Source organism: Stegodyphus dumicola, chromosome X1 (assembly GCF_044657685.1).
Source record: "Stegodyphus dumicola isolate Sdum_Otavi_A_Nest chromosome X1, ASM4465768v1".
NCBI lineage: Eukaryota > Metazoa > Arthropoda > Arachnida > Araneae > Eresidae > Stegodyphus > Stegodyphus dumicola.
The window spans coordinates 113,381,006-113,397,585 of record NC_140780.1 but is presented as its reverse complement, the minus strand read 5'-3'; the positions used below and the strand labels follow the sequence as shown (position 1 = coordinate 113,397,585).

General features: G+C 33.8%; 1 protein-coding gene across 13 annotated transcripts in view; it reads right to left on the bottom strand.

Annotated features, from left to right (window-relative positions):
- The window catches only part of LOC118198603 (muscleblind-like protein 1), a 713,982-nt gene that overhangs the window by 316,891 nt on the left and 380,511 nt on the right, over positions 1-16,580 (bottom strand). For 2 of the 13 annotated variants that reach the window (XM_035370329.2, XM_085807970.1), the window contains exon 1: positions 7,258-7,623. The exons of 10 other annotated variants lie outside the window; for them this stretch is intronic. The gene's annotated coding sequence lies outside the window, so the exon portion shown is untranslated. Of the gene's footprint in view, positions 1-7,199; positions 7,222-7,257; positions 7,624-16,580 lie in introns of those variants that run through there. One more of the 13 variants, XM_085807965.1, reaches the window with a different exon arrangement.

Genomic DNA, 16,580 nt, shown 5'->3' with positions numbered 1-16,580 from the left:
TTAGTATATTAAAAGTTCAGCATCTTAACGTTTTCAATAAAGCTCTGGAATCACGAAAATTTTGGCAATTTTATAGATTAGGAATAAGTTAAGACTAGTTAATCATATTATGTTTGAAATTTTTTATCACTTAAAATTTAATGCAGGTGAAATTTTTCACTTCTGCTTTTTATCTATTCCTGTTTAAAAACAAATTTTAAAGGATGCTTCGTAAAGAAACATTCAGAAAATTGTTGGTATCCTCTTTTAATTCATGTGTAACGAGTATACGAGCCAGTTTCCCTTAGAATGTCCTCCGCGAAGACATCCAACCCTTATGCAGATAGCCCTCGAATGCCTTGTCATAATGAAATAAGCCAAACCTCTTTTAACTTTTCATCTAAGGACACCCATGTAGTGGATAAGAATGCTGAACATTGGTAATTTGAACCGCGTTCGAATCCTGAAATCAGACTGGCTGCATACGCAGTTTCGAGGTTTTCCTCATGGGTATCATGAATACGAATTCCTCTCCTTTACAAAGTCGATCATGAGATTATCCTCTCTTAAGTGCATAGCCTTTGCATGCCTTAATAAAGCAAATCAGCTGGTTTCGAATTATTTTTTAAAATTATTTTAATAGTGGTGCAAGTTAAAATATTTTCATGCTTTACCTAACTTTCAAGGAGTATTACGAAAATATTTTAAGTAAAGAAAATAAAAACTAGATCTATAAGGCTCCGCTTTTACTTATTATTATTATTATAGAACACATAAATTTTCGAAAAGAAATTAACTGTGGAAGTAGAAGACTAAGAAATAATTCTTATTTTATTCACAGCTGGAAAGCGCACAACCTAATAAAATAATCTGTTTTCGATCTCCAAACAAACAATTTGAAAAATTTATAAAAAAATATTAACCTCCTATCTTCCTCTTATCAATTTGCCTTTGTAATACCGCGCTTCATGAGTGGTCAATACTTTTCCATGCTGAGTGAAAACGTTTGATTAGTGGCAAAATCAAACTTCAGGTTTTTTGGTTCAAAAAATAATTTAACCATTAAAAAAACATTTTGGAATGCATCATTTCTTTCATTCCTTTTACTCAGATATGTACAGCTCTTGTAAATGCAATGTGTGACACACCAATCTTTTGAAAACGAAATGCAAATGAAATACCTTCGCAGTTCTCGCAACGGAACCTTCAGATTTCAAGCAATAAGAAATATATGCTTACTTCAGAATGATAAAGAACGTTAAATTTTTAAGTTTTTGGATAAAGCAAACAGAATATAAAGACGGTAAGTAACAAAGCCGAAGTCTTTCGCTATATTTCATAAAATTTAAATTTTCTTTCAAAGTTTGAATGACAGCAAGCAAATGAGTTTTCTTGGAGATTTTCAAATTTCTCATGGTGATACACCCCAACGGATTTAAAATAACTTTAAAATGAATAAAAAATAATCTTTTTCTGCTATAACACAATCTATAAACTGATGCTAGACATGCGAAATCTCATTGGTTACCTTCGTAACGTACCTTCGTAACAGCCGCAAAGATCACAATCTAAAGTGCTTCCTCCGGAATCGTGAAATAAAACACATATTCTTATTGACATTATCTAATAAAACATTAAAATACAGAACAACAAACATTTTTCCATCACGGGGAAGAATGAAAAGTTTTCTCTAAAGGAAAGCGTAGAAAGATGAGAAAAGCGAGTTAACTTAAAAAGAAAGAACGGAAGATAAGCTTCCAAAAATATTTCACGAATGAAAAAAGCAAATTTTCGAAGAATGTTCATTTAATAACATCTCGGAAGTATTTTCTGTTGAGGTATTTCTTTTTTTTTTCATGCAAGAAAAGTAGCGTATCATTTTCAGAATTTTCTCTAATTTATGCGTATAATATAATTCATAATTTTTATATACTCTAAATTTTATTTTTTACAAAGAAATTCTCTCTGTTATCTCTTAAAAGAGAGCCCGTATTCAATTTCGCGATTTTTGATGGGTCACCTTTCAATTCGTGATGTAAATTTCAGTTCTTAAAGGTTCTGGTATTTTCCCTTTCTCACGTGTTCTAAATTTTTACATAATGTAATGGTAATATTGCATGTGCTTACAAATCAGCCTAAGCTTGGCGGAGCTCCAAATACAATTTACCTCTAAAAGTTTGTTATGTAATGGAATCGCAATGCTAGCAGAAAATTCTCTTACTCATTTCAGCAGTTAGTTACACTAATACTGATACTACAGTCTATAACTTTAAAAATAGGCACTTCAGGGTCTTTACGACGCTCCCTCAATTACGATCGTGACGCGTGTCATCACAAACGAAACCTTATTTTCATCTGAGATGGTAATTCAAGTCAATCTTCAGGACGTGAAACACGATAAAGGAATATAAAGTGAAAAAAAGCAATTCAGGGACTCAACCATATCATTACAGCTATCGTTACCATGGTTAGCAGGACAGCTGCCAAACAGGAACTTTCCAAAGTCTGGCTTTCTATTTGATGCTAAGATATTTCTTTCAAATTATCACTAAACTGCTTTAAAAAAAAAAAAAAAAAAAAAACACTAAGCATTTTAAAGGTAATAAAAGAAACTTTCTTTAAATTTAATTTTTAGGATCGCTTCTGATTAAAAAAAAAGCATTTAATTTATAATATATACACTTGATAATTATGACCATGACTAACAGTTAATTTCTAGTTAAATCAATTTTCCTTTCAGTTTCGTTTTCATTGACGCTTTCCTACCAGAATGCTAATGAGTTAGCGCACGTGCATTCAAATTAAGTGAGAAAGAAGTGGTATTTAAGCGAAGCATTTGGAAGATGATTTTAGAGCGTGTTATGCCTGCTTGAAGGCCACGTTGTTACTTTGAATTTCTTGCAATTTGATTTTGTAGCGTTGAGTGCTTCTAGCCATTGAGCTTGTTTTCGCCGGCTTTTACGAGTCAGAGCTTTCCTGTGCGTTAATTTATTTTGTGAGTCGTTAGGCTAATTTTATTATATTTTAAGTTCAACATTACCTGTTTGAGTTAAGCCAGAAGTGTTGGCTTTATGTCAGCCAAGCGTGGGCATCTGTTCAACTATATGTGATTGAATAATGGGTTCTTTGCACCCTTCTTCTGAATTTTATGTTGCGTTAAGACCTGAGAATAATTCCTCGTACAGTCTTTTTAGAGCTCGTTAGTTTATGCAACTTATGAGAATGAGACTCTATAAGCATTTGCGGCATTAAGAATATTTTTTAATTATCTACTTAATTTTATTATTATTATTATAGTTTTTTTATTCTTTGATTACTTCTATTCTTATTTTAATAGGTTTTGTTAACAAGTAACTTTTATCAACATTTTTATTGATATTATTTAAGATTTTTATTATTAATTTAATTTTTATGATACGTTTATATTATATTAGTTTGTGATTTGTAAATTTATTACAGATCTAATTTTATTAATATTTTACATTTTTGCATTTAACTTAATTTTAATCACTAATTATTTATTTATTTTTGTTTATGTTTCTGGAAAGACTTTCCACAGCGCACCGGCACTTAAATTTGGAAGTTAAGCCTTGAATGGTGCGAAAGTAAAATGTAAAGGTTTGAATCTATTTAATAGTGTTAAAAGCAAAATTCCTAATCAGTGGTTAGAATCTCCGATAACTTTAGGCAGCTAATTCTCGTGCGTTTAGGCTTAATTAAATAATCCTATCTAATCCAATTGACAGCAGTTCCATTAGGGAAAAATCGCTAACCCACTGAGAACCGAACAGGATTTCGAAACAAATTTCTCTTTCATTTATAAGCTTATCAAATCTATATATAATTCTGAAGTCTAAAATTTCATCTCATAGGTAAGCGCTTTTCGCTTCAAACTGCATCTATAATCAGTTAGTTACATGTGCTTATATTTAACAACTATGTTTTAAAAAAAGAATGTATATTGTAAGCAAATCTTTGCTCGTACTTATTCAACAACAGTAGAAAGATACTACAATTTAACTGCTCAGAAGCATTTTTGCTTTATGAATAGTAAAGAGGGGTTCATCTTACAACAGGTACTGCTTTCGCGTGAAAATATACTGCACGGAAATTCAAAAAAGTTTAACGATCCGAATGTTCAGATGTGTAGTTTTGTATTTTATAGAAGTATTAAAATATATTTTTATAGAAGCTGATTATCACTAATCCGGCATCAGTGAATAAAACTGCCTGCTAGAAGTCTTAGCACTTAAGGGATTTCGGTACCCCCACATACATTTACAATATACAATATACTCAATTTTGATTTATCTGTGCATACATTCTTAGGTAAAACCGGCAAAGGGAGATTTTTAAGATGCACCCTTTTCTTGATGTCCTAAGCACATGCTTATTTTACTTAATGGTTTATCCAGCTGTGGTGAGGCTTGTGAACTTCCAGATCAGTGATTTTGTCACATTACAGATGGTCCCGAGACCCAAGAGTTTATCCAACTAAATTCTTTGTAAATCAATACGTTTGAGTAATAAAAGGAAAAGAAAAATTGAATGAAAATTTTATGAACGGATTATAGTTTTGTAAATTATCCAATATACTGTAAATACTAGACGCAGATTTTGCTAGTGTTATTAGTGTAAAGTTAAGTTTTGCGAGATCAGAACTCCAAATATGTTAAAAAATGAACAACAGGTTCTATAAAATTTTTCAGTGAAATCATACGGTCCATAGGCAATTTACGAATATCAATGAACAAGTTTGGTTTACAAATCACATGATATGCGTACGATGATTCATTGTCGCTAATGGTGGAAGAATATTCCTTCAAATAATAACAACAATAATTGAGTAAGCAAATAACAACAATAATTAAATAATTAAGAATATATTATTAGGCTATCTCTGCCTTCCATATCTTACGCGCTTAGCAGCTTGCCTGCTGCCGATTACTGTAGAGGCAGCGCCCTCTAGCCGAATGCCGTGAAAAATATGTAACACTCCCCACTTGATTTCACATGAATTTACTTACCACTCCCAATAAATATTACAATCAGGCACCACTTAAATTTACATAAAGAAAAACACAAATAAAATATGACATCAAAATACAAAGCATCAAAATTGTTTACAGCCACTTGATATATGAATACAAACTACATTTAAAATGTTAAAGTATGGTTGAAAGAAGTTTTCGGTTTCTATTTCAGCTACTTTTCGTACTTACTTCGTACTTTTTCGTAAAAAAATGAGCAACGTAATTCAGTTAGCTACAGAATTTTAAATAAGCAGCGTTGAAAAATACGATAGATTAGAAGGAAATGAAAGAAAGCTAAATTTTTGTAGAAAAGTATTTTAACAAAGAAGACAGAATTTTAAATGAGACTCGCTGAAAAATACAACAGATTAGAAGGAAGTAGAAGAAAGCTTAATTTTTAGTAAGAAATTACCTTAACAATGAAGAATTAAATGATCGTGAGCTATTTGATGACATATCGTATTTAAAAGGTTTGCAACAGCTGAAAAATTCAACAATGGTCCAAGTTTTCTTTTCCTTTAAATCTGAATAATTTATTATGGCTGTGGATATTGGACACGTGCAGCAATAAAGCGCATGTTTTCCGTTATAAATAATGCAAAGGCACTTGCAAAAAGGTTCAATAAAGGTTACCACTTTAAAGGTTATGACAAATAGAAAAAGTAATATCAGTGAAACAAAGAACGAATTCAAGGGGAGAGGGGGAAGAAGAAGAAAAATCACGAGAAAAATACAATTGCCGGAAGAGGATTAGGTAAGAAACCTATGATAGGTACTTTAAGAAACATATGATTTTTGATAGCTTGCTTATTGCTATTTTTTGTCTCGGAATTTCGATGAAATACAACTTAACGAAGTTTTTTGAAATTATCAAAACTGTGTTGGCTGGAACTGGCATCGCAAATGTCTGGCCACTCTAAGCATAGCAATTTCTGCAATAACATAGAATTCATGACAAATCAGTTTTTATTAAAATATTTTTCGAAATGCTTGCCAGTGTTTTTTTAAATGCTTAACAAAAGCTTTAATGTTGCACCCAAACTCAGAAACAAATTCGCCTGAATTATAATTTTCGTATTTTATTAAACCATCAGTTACTGTGTTTTTTGTATCAAATTTAATGTGCATCAAAATCTCCTGAACATTACGTACTTGCTTTCCACGCTTTGGCCTAGCTAGACTGCTGTGTCTGTCTGCTGCTGCTTTCTTACTACAAAGTTATCAAAAATGTAAGCCTTTTGGAACAGGCACATTTAATTTTCCGACTTGTGTGTAGCCACAACATGTTGCTATTAACAAAACTGAAGATTTAATCTGCCTTTGCCTCCGATTTCCTCGTCATTGCTTCTGAGCCTGAATATATTATATATACATAAAACTATAGGATATTTCAAATGATTAATAAAAGCCGTTTTGAGACATCATTAACCTCAATTTTAAAACGCCTTTCTGAAGTAATGATGTAAACAATTGTACAAAATTATTTTTATAAATTATTTTCAACTATATATATATTCTTTTGTGAAAAGTAATGGAAAACTCATGCTAAAACTTTCAACAGATAACACTCCTGTAACCTATGAAAATTCTACCGCTTCTTCTTCATCCTTATCTTACGGAACTGATGATGAAACATTCATAAATGAGCGCAAAAGCGTGAAAACGTTTCCTCTGTGAAAGAAATTATAACCTCTACTTTCTAAGTTCCAATTCGAGAAATCATATTTCAAAATAAAAAAAATTTAAAAATTAATTTTCTTTTGGGTTTTGCAAAACGAAATCCACGGGATTAAAATTATGATTAAAAACAGTTGTTAACAAAAGCTTTTTTTTTATTTTCTTTAATAGCAGATTATTATATTCTGATCTAAAATGTTTAAAATTAAATAATTATTAATAGTTAAATTATTAAATATATAGTGATATTAAATATTAAAATACTTAAAATATTAAATAATAATATTTAATAAGTAAAATTAATAAAGAATGGTTGTATTCTATGATGTTCATATGATTGGTATATTTAGTATTTACGCATACAGAAAGTTTTGCATATTATCAGATAATTTCAGGGCAATTAAGATATTGACACATAATAATAATTGAAGTTCCTTACTACATTTAACCAGAACAAAATCAAGGTATTTGGAGTACCTTACAGCTGTTATGTTATAATAGACTATTTACCTGCAGAGATACGAAATAAAAATAAAATGATAATTCAGTAGAGATCGCAAGCACTAACCCAGTCAACTTCAGTCTAGAAAGCCTGAATATGCGGCGATAATTCCTATTTTTCCCTCAACTAAGATATACTAAATATGTAATATGGTTGACTTGAAGTGAGCTGCAACGGATTGGCGGTGGTCCTCTGCGTTCTAACTTAGAAAGATTTCACAAAGTAATTAGAAAGATGGCATTCGAAGGAGAGACTTGTAGACACAAGTGGCCAAATCGAACATAATTTCTATTGCTGGACACGAACTAATTGCCGAAAACATAATTTTCGTCACACATGATCATGGGCGCAATACACACCCCCACACTTTTATACAGAGTATCACATTTTGGATAACGGCGCAGTTAGCATCACGACGAAGCAAAGGGAGCGAACTAGCCTCTTAACTGCAAGAGAGATGAAGCTAAAGTGCGCAGTTATCTAATACGGAGGCTTACGAAAAGGAGGTTTCGGTTTAGATTATAAAGTTTTCAGTTCTCGAAATTTTGAGTTCAGGTTCCGAATTAGCTACGTCATCAGCACTACGCAAGGCATGCAAGATGGATCGATCTAGAAATGACGCAATCCAGAAAAGTTACTATTTTTAGAATACAGAGAAGAAATACCCAAATTAAAAATGCGAAATTAAGAGGCTATTACTAAATTAAATTATAAACCTGATTTACATATTTTTTATCTTACATACTCCTCCCCCCTTCAAAGAAAAAAAGGCTAGGCGACAGAAAAGCCTTTTTTAAAAGAAAACATTAAAGCATTAGCAAAACAATGAAAATACAATTGTGAAAAAATAATAATAAAATTTTGATCAAAATATTTTTTTTAGATGAGTGGAGCGGAATCAAAACTGGCTTGCTGGTTATCATTTTTATTTTGATCAGGAACAATTATTCTGAAATCCTTTTTTCACTTAAACTGGTACAACACTAAGGGTGTTAAACGCGTTCCACGATTTTTATATACACAGCTTATATTTTAGGTAACATAGAAAGAAGCTTAGCGAAAAGCCGTGGCTTTCTTTGGCAGAACAAGCAGCGAAAGAGTGATGTGTACTAATTGCAGTAGTATTTATAAGCTCGGAAATTCTTCATTTTAATCCTGACTGACGACTGGGCAAAACATTTCGCAGAGCAGAGAAATTGTAGAATGACGTAACATGCTGCAGAGCAGCGCAAAATGGTGGAAAGTGTATCCTTGAAGAGGGGATGCGTTTAATTAAAAATTAATTAAAAATTAGCAATGTCTTTTCCGGGAATCGAAAAACGGACCTCTCAATTACGCGCTGAGCGTGCAGACAACTACACCACGAAGGCTCGCTGAGAAGGCGGGAGAAATACCTTATACAATGTAATAATAATTTTGACAAAATTAAGGGTCCTCTACAAGCGAATTAGCGTGACAACTTGTTGATTGCTGTGGGATGCTTAAACACAATTAAATATAAAAATCCTGTTCCTTTTAAACAGCAACTGGTTTTTAGTATTGCTTGATAAAATCAAAGTTTCAATTTAATTTTATGGCCAAAACAATTCTTTTACATTAGGTTCTTGTAATACAAATAAATATATATAAAAATAATTTAAGAAAAATTTAATTTAAGACGAATAACTGGTATCCTCAAGTTCTGTCGCAGAAATTTAGTAAACAGAATCTAACATTACCCTACAATAATAACAAAAATAATAGTAAAAAATTTGAAATGGGTGTAGTGTGTTGTGTGTGTAGTAGCACTTTGGGTTGAAACTATGGTCAGAGGAATGTGTCTAGTGGGAAAATTTCGACTACTCAGTTCATGACCATAGCTGACTTCCTTAATTAAAAAAAAAAAAAAAAAAAAAATTGGGGGATTAGGAATATTTCTAGAGAGACTGCGGGCGTGTACTATCACTGCTTGTACCTCCCCTAAAGAAAGGATACAAAGAGTAATAGAATACGAGGCAGTTTATAGCAGAAAAAATTTAGTCTTATAGTATCTGGTACGATTTCCAGATTGCAAAATGTTAAAGAACAGAGAAATCGCGTGGAAAGAGTGAGGTAACATGCTACGGAGTGGCGCAAAGCGTATCCTTGAGTAAGGAATGTGTTTAATTAAAAATTATGAATTTAAAGGTCTATTGCTAATTGGTTCTAATTAATAATTTTGTTAGTAATTTTGTTTCATATTTTATATGCTAACAAAAATCGGATTAGAATATTTTGAAAAAAGTGTTTTCCTATACATTACGCTGTAAGAAGGGACTCCAAATCTTCCGCTTTCGGAATATCATTTAAATTTTTATACAGAATTAATAGAATAAATCATTAAACTTTGATATATAACATCTAGATAAAATATTTATTATTTCAATAAACAATTTTATATGCCGTTCTGTCAACAGACAGTTCAAAGTACATTAAAAGTGTTTTTGAGTATATTCTCATCTAGGAACTTATTTTATGAGCCAAAACGAAACATTCCACAGTCGATTAGAGATATGCAGGTTTAAATAATTTACTAATAGAACATAAGATTGTAAGGATCTTAAGTTTTACTAACGTTTATTTTATTTTAAAACTGTACTATCTTTTCTTATTTTCCACTTCGGCCAGAATTAAATGCTTTAACTTGTTTATGCAAATTGTACTTGCTAACGCCCAAGTATTTAAGTTGTGGCTTTTTGCCAAGAGTTAGAGAGAGAGGGGGAGTGAGCCGCCTTGCCACTGCATTCTTACGAGTTTTCAATCAGTTGCTGCTTACCTTTAAGGCCAGAGGTTTAGTCCTCTTAATATTCAAAACGTATTGTAGTTTCAGCAGTTTGCGTACTACCTACGTAACCTTTTAAAAAGGCCAGTCTTAGTGTTAGGCATTTGTAAACTAATTCAAAGTTAGCTTTTAGTTAGTAGTTTTATATTTTTACGTTCAGACCACAAGTGGTTGCTCTCTGTATCCCGAAGTACGGGAGCACCTGTAACTTTATAGAGAATAAAGGGTTCAGTACACCCTTCCTGCTTGTGTCGTCTATTCCACACAAACTTGAACATAGCTTTAGTAAGCTCCCTGTTCCTATTCAGGACACGTAATATTTCCAAAGCAAGTCAAAAGACATACAAGACCTGACAAGATCTACACCTTATTTATTAAACCTAAAAAATTTCTTTCTTATCGCAGCTTAATGTCTCTTTCATATATTCTAGTCAAATATTTTTTCTTCAAAATTAAAAACAAATATTTTAAACTTCTGGATGACACAAGAAGATTCCGCTTTTAATTTTATTGTCTCATTCAAGAGTAGGTACACCAAAAAATAAAACTCAGAACGCCTTTCTGCTGAACAGCAAACAAGACAACAATCTAATAGCAATAAGGCCAGAACCAATTCGTCTTCATTACTTTATTTCGTCAAATCCCATTAAAGTCCATACACGACCGGTGAATCCAATTATTTAACCGTACTTTTGTAAGGAATTTAATTTAAAAGGGAGATCTCTCTCCCACAGTCTGTTCTGCAGTACCATTGCGAGAAAGCGAATTGCTTAATTTATTATGCGTTTTCCGGTAATTGATATGCGGATGGGCGCTTGAAACACAGCAAATAAATAACATTTAAGAATACAGAATCAATGAACGTTAAGATGTCCGAAGAAAATCAACATACCGCTATTACAGATAGAAGACAAGACTAATTTAAGACTCCATAAAGAAAGCACTTTCTGTATTTAGAAACAAAGCGAATGATAAAAATGACGTCTTTCCATATTTAAACATGAAGGAAGAAAACGATAATCAAGGTTAAATTCAATAAAATTGATTGTTACGATCATTTGTTAGGGTAATTATATATTTTTGTTCATACTTTCTGCAGTTTAAAGAAAAATTAACACCTAATTACAAATGCCTAGACTTAATTTCTTTTCATAGAAGCGAAAAGGAAAGAAAACTAGTCTAGGAATATAAAGACAAACACTGAATCACGTACAGATGAAAACGGCATGAATATCAAAATGTTTGCATCCTTTTCCCGAAGCTTATCATTCACTAGCTGTAAGCAACGAGGATATATAGTGGCTCTTGCTTGGATCTTTGGAGCTATGCATCTCATATCTATGCATTTCAATATATTATACATAAGTACAACATCAAAGAGTGCAGATTCTGTCTTACAAACTCCACCCTGACTAGACATATATTTCTTGTCATTATAACTGAACTTCGTCTTGCTTGTTCCGACTTCCAATATTCTAGAAAAAGTTTCACAATGTTTTTCACACGCTTTAGTTTACCAACTGTATTTCTTCTCTTATTCGGCTATTCTAATAAATATATTCCTTAAGCATATGCGAACTCAAAAGAAACTGGTTTAGGTTCAAACTTAAAGAAAACACAAGAATAATTGAAATCTTGCAGCACTAATCAAGCATACAGTCGGTGGTCTCGTCTCCGCTGAACGATTATATGCGAGTTCATGCAAAATTTCGAAAATGACATCAGACCATAACATAACACGATGACGTGCAAACGTTCTCAGCAGCATTCCTATCGCAATTTGAACCACAAGTGCTAACATACATCCGCTACCGGGACGGATGTTTCATTGCTTATACACTACCCGACACTGAAAATGAAACACAAAGAAGGAGTGGCCTGAAAATGATGCAAATTTCAGGGTAGACGCACGTCTCCGAGTTATGCGAATGATGTGAAATGCGCAGCTCGCACGTTGAAGAAGATATAAGGGAAGCAACCCGCAGAATGTTCAGTTTTTCGTACCGTTATTTCTACTAGGGAAACAATCGTAAAAAATTTGTTCTTGTTTAAGAGGACGCGTGTAATAGCAGAGAATGCCAAGCTATTGTCAACACAGTTCCAGAAGGGCAGGTTAGTCCATACAGCAAATTTCAGTTGGACGCGTCCACAGTGCACCGGCAGTGGCGACGATGGTTGGAACAAGGAAATGTGGCAAGTTCGAGGGGTGCCGGTGCAGTCAGAGGTACGTCGGAACGCGTGGATCGACGCATCCGCCGAAAAGCAATAGCGCATCCGAAAGCCATTTCTGCCTCCATTCTGCAGCATGTTTAAGACACCTTGGATGTTCCCATATCAACCAGAACCATTTGCCGTCGATTGGTGGCTAGTGACCTGCACTCGTGGCGTCCGTTAAGAAGACTGCCATTGACTCCACATTATAGACGCCAACGTCTGCAATGGTGCCGGGATCGAGTGATGTGGACGCCGGAATGGCCCAAATGAGTCACGTTTCTGTTTCTCCAATGATAGTCGCCGCGTACGAGCATGGCGTCGATGTTTAGACAGGTCCAATCCGGCAGCAATTGTGAAACGTCTCACCGCGCGACTTCATGGTTTCGGGCACAACTGCGTACGATTCCAGGCCACCTCGAGTTTGTATTCAGGGCACTATGAGGGCCCAACATTACGTAGATGATGCACTGCTGTCGTTGACACTCCTCTATCTTCAGGAAGTGGGCAGTGCCCTTTATCAGCAGGATAATGCTCGACTACACACTGCTTGCATCAGCCAACGCACTCTACAAGGTGTACAGATGCTTCCCTGGCCATCGTTCTTTCCCGATCCCTCACCAGTCGAACACATTCAGGATGTGATTTAGACGCTATTTGCAGACCCTTCCACTTCCGCGTTCAGAAGACGAACTGTGGCAAATGATTGACAGGGAATGGAAAGCCATTCCTCAGGACACCATCCGTAGTCTCATTGACTTTGTACCTAGACATGCTGCTTTGTGTATCGCCGTCCAAGGTGGTCCTACAAGCTACTGAGCCGACGCTGTTAGCGCTCCGCGCTCTGAATTATGCATATCATTTCGAAATAAAGATCACTTATTGGTTGTTGCTGTCTGTTTGCCGAGTTTCATCACTTTCTGGCCACTTCTTCTTGGTTCAGCATTTTCAATGTCGGGTGGTGTAAGAAACTGTTTGACAAAAAAATTAATTTTCTAATTCTGCCATAGATTTTAAAATTGACCATGATACGTACTCTACGGTTATTTGCGGCACTATACTGCAAAATATTTCTTTAAGAATTTAAATATAATTCTTGAAGTTAGTAACGGTCTAAATGATTTATTTTTCAGAATTCAAGTATTTAAATTTTAAAGACCTTATTTATAGTAGTGTAGTTGCAATAACATACTAAATTAAACGTAGCTTTCCTACTTTTACGTTCGCTTTTCGGATGCACTTTCCATTAGCAGACAAATCCTACTGCATAATTGTACTGCCTGAGTGTTTCATTAAGGCTAGTTAGTATAGTGTATGAAATGCCCTTTAAACGAACAGAGTCTAACAGACCGAATGATAACATGGCTCAGCAGGTAGTTTGATCAGGATTCAAATTCCGGCGAACGGATTGGCTGCATGTCAGTTTTTGGAGTTTTTATCATATGTAACGTGAATATCGAGGCATTACTCTTAAAATGTGCTCGACAAAGTGATCCTTTCCCTTACGCTGACAGGCCTCGAGTGCTCTTTGCCATAACCTAAACAATCCAATCTAGACGAAAAAAAGTTTAAATTATGCACTTTAAAAAATTGGTTAACTGAAATTCCATGTGATATGTTTAAAAATGTGAGACAGAAGAACTAACAATGCATGAAAATGGTATTCACAAAGCTTAAAAATTCAATTATTTTTGTTCCTTTTCTAAGATGCGGTTTGTTTTCTCTAGGGCAATTAAATTAAATGTCGTAACAAAAGAATATCCCAACCTTTTACGTGGAATGTGAAACAAAAAATTAATAAAACCAGCCATGTATAAAACACTGCCATTTATACCAGAGATAATAAAAATATAACAAGGTCTAGATTTAGTCATATACATAAAAATGATTCTCTAAAACATTTAATTTACATTTTCCCTCAGCGCAAATGAATTCTTGTCTAGCTATGTTATTAATTCTAAAATAACGGAAGTCTTTATAAAATCATAATTCTGCTTCAAATTGTTCTCTAAAAATTTCCAAAATATTTCATCTATTTAATAACACTCCTAGTCATTTTGTTGGTTATTTCATCATGATGAATTTCTTATTAAAATATTTGCTTAAAATAACGGCATTTCTGGGAACATAGGAAAAACTTTCAGCAGAATATCTTTTGGGCGTTGTTTTTGTGCTATGTGATTATTTTATGTTTATTCCTTCGCTTATTATCACAAGAAATAGACATAAAGACACCGTTAGAACAATTTACTTACAGAATCGACGTTATACTCGGAGTTTAATTCATTAAAGTGGAAACGAATTTGGAAACAATCAGGTTTTATGTAAATTCATTTATTCTGAAAGTGTTTTTTAGAAAAAAATAAAAGAATTTGTTTTTCCCTTTTAAGTTTGATGGATATAATTGTATGAATAAAAGCTTTGCATATAACATTGATGATGAAACAAGGCCACTAAAGTTTACACAGCCCCCATCTTTAATTCATTACAACTGCCTGTTCTACTAAGGAATATGAAGCAGTTCTCTTACATAATTACCAAGCTACATTAAGCTGTTAAGTGATGCGCTCTTTTTGCGGTCCTCCTAGTACCTGAAATGATGCAGTGGAGTGTGAACTTACATGAGGAAATATGCTTTTAAGCCATGAACAAAAATTTTGCTTTCCATTACTAAATAATGAAACCCTATGTAAACTACAATTATGCCAAATTCTTCTCGAGGAAAATGTCACCAAACATAATAAGGTGACTTTCTGTGATAATTCCAAGTATACGCAAAGTTACAAACATAATTGGGTCCAAACCCTGCATTTCAATTAATTCATTTTCAACAACTCAATCTGAGACCAAAATGCAATTTCATTTTAAGAACACAAAAAATGTCATACTTGAATCATTTCAAGTATCAGGGATTTCAGTTAAATAAAACAAAGTACAGCCAGATTCATTTTCTGAGGATTTTCTGCTACGCTTACAACTGTACAGTTTGTTAAGTGCAATATTGTGGCTTCACTTCATAACAGAAAATTAAAGGAGTACCATATAAATTTCAAAAGTCTCTAAATGAAGGAAGGTTCCAAAGACTAGCTGATGCGCGTTTAGGGAATCCTTCAGCCACTGACAACAATTCAAGAGGCTACTGCGTAGCGTATCTCGGCGGGAGTAAAAGAGTTCGATCTAGATGTCCCGATTCAGCGTCACGGATAAACTTAACATTTAATTTCAGTGTGCCTGTTGATTGATATCGCCGGCGGATTCTTTTGATCTCCTAGTAAAAAAGAGGCTTCGGTGTTTTGGGTGATCGCCGAAGCGGCAAATTTGCCGAAGGTCGCAGACATAACAATATTGGCGTCATATTCTCTTTCTAGGAACATCTCCTGATTAGAGAACGTGATTACGCTGTCCTTCTCAAAAGGCTTCGGTGGTTTCCGCTTAAAGGAACTTAAGTCGAACCGAACCCAAACCGCAAATCCGATTTCTACGGAGCTCTGTCGATGGCAACAGCTACTCAACTGAAGGCTTACCGCCGAAACGAAAGATTTAATACTCTTTCGAAAAGTTCCTTTCGGAGTTAATTAAATTCGTCGGTTCTAAATCGTCCATTTCTCTCTAACTCCCTTTACTGCGCTATTTCAAGAGTAATTATAATGTCACGCCTTGTCACTGTTTCATGACAGACGATAGGTATGTCTCTTTCAGAATGCACAGTAATTTTGGAAGGGAATGAAAGATTCACATTGTCAGAAGCGAAAAAGTCTCTTAACAGCAGTGTCAGTGTTATTGTCGTAAGGAAAGGCCGCACAATGTCAATATTCAGTTAAAATAGATGGATTCTCGAATTTCAGCGTATGTTCTCGTGCACTGAGTCTATTTTACTTTTGAATTATACGGTATTAATGCAAACAGCTTTTCGAGTATCCAAATAAAACTTGCGTTGTTCTATGTTTCTTTTCATTCACTGCTCTATTATTTCAGTCTGCAGAATTACTCAATTTTTCCTCTAAATTTATTTTCATTCTCAAATTTTGGGCTCACACTAAATATAGCCATTAACACTTTAAAACAAACTTGAAATTACAACAATTTTATCTCCCTAGCTGAAGGTTCTGTTTACATTGCTTAAACATTACTATTTCTACTTTTTTTTATCTATTTTTTTACACTCAATTTTAGTCCTTCCCGTTCTCGAATTCTAAAATTAAATAATGGATGCTGACAACCTTTCATTAAATGCAAACGCATTTTTGACACCAATGCTAGCAATATGTTAGAAGGTTTTCTCTTGATTTTTAAAGAGGAAATTTCGACCCTGTACTAATTTATTATTTAATTAGTTGAACACGGCAAAGCTGGCGAGGGTTTTCTAAGAAAAGAGATC